The sequence below is a fragment of the Physella acuta genome, unplaced genomic scaffold, assembly GCF_028476545.2.
Source record: "Physella acuta isolate Inbredline_101_S28 unplaced genomic scaffold, ASM2847654v3 ptg000148l, whole genome shotgun sequence".
NCBI lineage: Eukaryota > Metazoa > Mollusca > Gastropoda > Physidae > Physella > Physella acuta.
This window is the reverse complement of record NW_026731667.1, coordinates 924,861-930,860: the sequence shown is the minus strand read 5'-3', so window position 1 is coordinate 930,860 and position 6,000 is coordinate 924,861.

The following is a 6,000-nucleotide window of genomic DNA, read 5'->3' as shown; positions in this document are numbered from 1 at the left end:
ATATATATATATATATATATTGATAGCTTTAAAGTAAATAGCAAACATGTTTATCTATAGTCGATTATTAATATAGCTGGATGTAGCTCTATTTTCTATTTAGTTAGTAGGTTTATATCATGGTGTCCTCCCTTCCACCCCCCCCCCCCCCCTCCACCCACTCACCCTCCCCAGCCCCTTGTCAGGACCGTCAGTCTGTACAAAAAATACTTTATAACTCTAATTAATCAATCATTGAACACGCAAAAAGCATATTTCTTCTACACACTTTTCAATATTTTCTTTCTTGGTCACCCACCCCCCCCTAAATGGTGTCACCCTGTGCGCTCCGCACCTCCTCCCCCGCCTTGTGACGCCTCTGCCTAATACAAACATCTGATAATCTTTGCCTAGCACGACGACAGGGTAGACAACTAGAAAGAAAAGAAATGTGCAAACAATTTGGTACATTTCTATTTTTATCAGACAGTTTACCTGCGTCGTCTGCAAGTTAATCCTATAATTCCCGGTCCTAATTTTTGTATCAAGCTTTTATTAAAGAAAACAAGTTTGTTTCATTTTCTTTTCTCGGTGTATTTTATATTTATTCTATTGTTCTTTTGTTCGTTCGTTCATTCGTGAGACGAGAAAAACCTAACTTGTAACTATTGACCCAATTCGAGTGCGGCGATTCTGTTGAAGCTTGCTAGACATGTTCGTCTGGTCGGTGATAAGAATAATAAAACAATTTTTAAAAGTCAAATTTTCACAATACAGACGTGTTAAACGTTTTCGAATGTACATGAATTATAATTTCTTTGATTGCCTTTACATTTTATTTGGATTATCAGTAAAATATAGAGAAACTTTTTTTGGTCCGATATTTCAGGCGCTAATAATGTATCTATTGAACTAAAAAGCAAATTTTCTCTGCCGATATAATATATATATACAGGGGCGTGGCGATAGGGGTGGGGGCGGGGGTGCGGACCACTGGTTAGATTTAGTCACTGGTGATGGGTGCAACCACTGGTTAGATTTAGTCACTGGTGATGGTGCAACCACTGGTTAGATTTAGTCACTGGTGATGGGTGCAACCACTGGTTAGATTTAGTCACTGGTGATGGGTGCAACCACTGGTTAGATTTAGTCACTGGTGATGGGTGCAACCACTGGTTAGATTTAGTCACTGGTGATGGGTGCAACCACTGGTTAGATTTAGTCACTGGTGATGGGTGCAACCACTGGTTAGATTTAGTCACTGGTGATGGGTGCAACCACTGGTTAGATTTAGTCACTGGTGATGGGTGCAACCACTGGTTAGATTTAGTCAGTGGTGATGGGTGCAACCACTGGTTAGATTTAGTCACTGGTGATGGGTGCAACCACTGGTTGGATTCAAGTAGTAACCCTACCTCCTATGCAGCACACACAATAAGTGGAGCCCAGGTGCTAAGATAGCCACTGGGGATCTCGGGCGCTAAATCACATAAATGCCGTGGGGCGCCGCCACTCCAATATGTAAACAAATGTTTGGCCTATGACAGAAACCTTTGCGGGGCTATACTCAACAGCTTGCCAACTTTTCATGGCAATCAGATGAATGATGCAGTAATGCATAAAAGACAGAAACATTTTTTTCACAAGTACAACTCTAAGTGGCCAGCTCACGCGTCGGATAACCTTCTGATTTAGGGGCTGACAAGTGGATTTAACATTGGCGGAGATTTCGATAGGTGAACATTCGCTGGCCACATATTGTGAGGGAATGTGTGGACATTTGGTGGTCTTACATTGTGAGGGACATGCATTCGCTTGCCACACATTGTGAGGGAGTGTGTGAACATTCGGTGGTCTCACATTGTGAGGGAGTGTGAACATTCGGTGGTCTCACATTGTGAGGGAGTGTGAACATTCGGTGGTCTCACATTGTGAGGGAGTGTGAACATTTGGTGGTCTCACATTGTGAGGGAGTGTGAACATTCGGTGGTCTCACATTGTGAGGGAGTGTGAACATTCGGTGGTCTCACATTGTGAGGGAGTGTGAACATTTGGTGGTCTCACATTGTGTGGGAGTGTGAACATTCGGTGGTCTCACATTGTGAGGGAGTATGAACATTCGGTGGTCTCACATTGTGAGGGAGTATGAACATTCGGTGGTCTCACATTGTGAGGGAGTATGAACATTTGGTGGTCTCACATTGTGAGGGAGTGTGAACATTCGGTGGTCTCACATTGTGAGGGAGTGTGTGGACATTGTGGTCTCACATTGTGAGGGACAAGCATTCGGTGGTACACAGTCAACATCACCACATAACATTGTCACCTCAACACTATAAAAAATATCACAATACCGCAACATAACATCATCGCACTTAGTCATCACAACATATTCACAATACTTTTGTACTTCACACTAGAACGACATGAGAACTAAACAAGACAATGTTAACACCCTAACGACATGAGAACTAAACAAGACAATGTTAACACCCTAACGACATGAGAACTAAATAAGACAATGTTAACACCCTAACGACATGAGAACTAAATAAGACAATGTTAACACACTAACGACATGAGAACTAAACAACCCAACGTTAACACCCTAACGACATGAGAACTAAACAAGACAATGTTAACACCCTAACGACATGAGAACTAAACAAGACAATGTTAACACCCTAACGACATGAGAACTAAACAACCCAATGTTAACACCCTAACGACATGAGAACTAAACAACCCAATGTTAACACCCTAACGACATGAGAACTAAACAACCCAATGTTAACACCCTAACGACGTGAGAACTAAATAAGACAATGTTAACACCCTAACGACATCAGAACTAAACAACCCAACGTTAACACCCTAACGACATGAGAACTAAACAAGACAATGTTAACACCCTAACGACGTGAGAACTAAATAAGACAATGTTAACACCCTAACGACATGAGAACTAAACAACCCAACGTTAACACCCTAACGACATGAGAACTAAACAAGACAATGTTAACACCCTAACGACATGAGAACTAAACAAGACAATGTTAACACCCTAACGACATGAGAACTAAACAACCCAATGTTAACACCCTAACGACATGAGAACTAAACAAGACAATGATAACACCCTAACGACATGAGAACTAAATAAGACAATGTTAACACCCTAACGACGTGAGAACTAAATAAGACAATGTTAACACCCTAACGACATGAGAACTAAATAAGACAATGTTAACACCCTAACGACATGAGAACTAAATAAGACAATGTTAACACCCTAACGACATGAGAACTAAATAAGACAATGTTAACACCCTAACGACATGAGAACTAAATAAGACAATGTTAACACCCTAACGACATGAGAACTAAACAAGACAATGTTAACACCTTAACGACATGAGAACTAAACAAGACAATGTTAACACCCTAACGACATGAGAACTAAACAAGACAATGTTAACACCCTAACATCTCAAATGTATGACCGTAGGCCTATTGTGTCATGTTGACATATCATATGATACACTAGAAAGGATGACATTAGACTGTAAAGTTGAGTCCATGACACAATGACATTTGCTCTATGTAAGGCTTACAAGCAACTTATACAAAATAAATTATCGACTACCGATCATAGTTCACCTGCATAGGTCGTTAACAAAAAAACCCTGAACAATTGATCATCAATGTGTAGTTAATGTTCCGTGTCAGTGAACATTTGTGTTTTATGGCTCACCATGACGTCACGCATTGGTGTGTCGAACTTGTGTGTCGAAATCGGGGGTGGGGGGGGGGGGTGGGGGGGGGGGTGAGATCTTCTTGGCTTATCGCAAAGCAAAAAACTTATTGGTAAACCTATTGACGTAACGGTCAATATCGGCTTATTTTTTCTAACCTAAACCAACATATTACCTGCTGTATGTCTGTGTACACTAGAACAGTCTATCTAAGACTTATAGCAGACTGAACATGAAGCCTACTTTCTAATATTTATAACAGACTAAATATGAAGCCTACTTTTTCAGTAAAAACAGCTCACATCAACATTTAAAATCATAGTAAATACGTTTTTTAATTATTTACATTCAGTTCACATCAAGACTTGTAAAAATATATGAATTATTATTTTAGTTAATAAATGAACATAATCACACACATCAAATCTACTTCCCCTACACTAGTAGAGACAAAGGCATACGACGAGTTCCTACTTGAAGATGGTCCTGACACTCAGACAGGCGACATCAAACAGCAGCAATGACAACCTTACCTCCCCTACACAACCTTACCTCCCCTACACAACCTTACCTCCCCTATATAATCTTACCTCCCCCTACACAACCTTACCTCCCCTACACAACCTTACCTCCCCTACACAAACTTACCTCCCCTACACAACCTTACCTCCCCTACACAACCTTACCTCCCCTACACAACCTTACCTCCCCTACACAACCTTACCTCCCCTACACAACCCTACCTCACCTACACAATCTTACCTCCCCTACACAACCTTACCTCCCCTACACAACCTTACCTCCCTTACACAACCTTACCTCCCGTACAAAACCTTACCTCCCCTACACAACATTACCTTCCCTACACAACCTTACCTCCCCTACACAACCTTCTCCCCTACACACCCCATGACAACCCTACACCCCCACCCCATGACAACCCTACACCCCCACCCAATGACAACCCTACACCCCCACCCCATGACAACCCTACACCCCCACCCCATAACAACCCTACACCCCCACCCCATAACAACCCTACACCCACCCTATGACAACCCTACACCCCCACCCCATGACAACCCTACACCCCCACCCCATAACAACCCTACACCCCCACCCCATAACAACCCTACACCCCCACCCCATAACAAACCTACACCCCCACCCCATAACAACCCTACACCCCCACCCCATAACAACCCTACACCCCCACCCCATAACAACCCTACACCCCCACCCCATGACAACCCTACACCCACCCCATAACAACCCTACACCCCCACCCCATAACAACCCTACACCCCCACCCCATAACAACCCTACACCCCCACCCCATAACAACCCTACACCCACCCAATGACAACCCTACACCCCACCCCATAACAACCCTACACCCCCACCCCATAACAACCCTACACTCCCACCCATGACAACCCTACACCCCCACCCCATAACAATCCTACACTCCCACCCTATGACAACCCTACACCCCCACCCCATAACAACCCTACACCCCCACCCCATAACAACCCTACACCCCCACCTCATGACAACCCTACACCCCCACCCCATAACAACCCTACACCCCCACCCCATGACAACCCTACACCCCCACCCCATGACAACCCTACACCCCCACCCCATGACAACCCTACACCCCCACCCCATGACAACCCTACACCCCCATCCCATGACAACCCTACACCCCCACCCCATGACAACCCTACACCCCCACCCCATAACAACCCTACACCCCCACCCCATAACATCTCTACACGCCCACCCCATGACAACCCTACACCCCCACCCCATGACAACCCTACACCCCCACCCCATGACAACCCTACACCCCCACCCCATGACAACCCTACACCCCCATCCCATGACAACCCTACACCCCCACCCCATGACAACCCTACACCCCCACCCCATAACAACCCTACACCCCCACCCCATAACATCTCTACACGCCCACCCCATGACAACCCTACACCCCCACCCCATGACAACCCCCTCCCCCTAGTCTGGCTGTTCTACTGCTGCAAGCGGCAACTCAGGTGGTTACGTCATCGTGTGACGTCATGACTACATTTTGAAGGATTTCAACGCATATTTTCGTAAAAAATTGCTTTTTATTCCATTCTTACACAAGTTTTGTTTTTTCATGCCAGCCTCAAAGTGAATCTTGACAACTGAACACGTGTGTTGGTGTTGGCAGCCGTGTGTGCACGTGGTGTGTAGTGTGTTGATACTAGGACTGTGA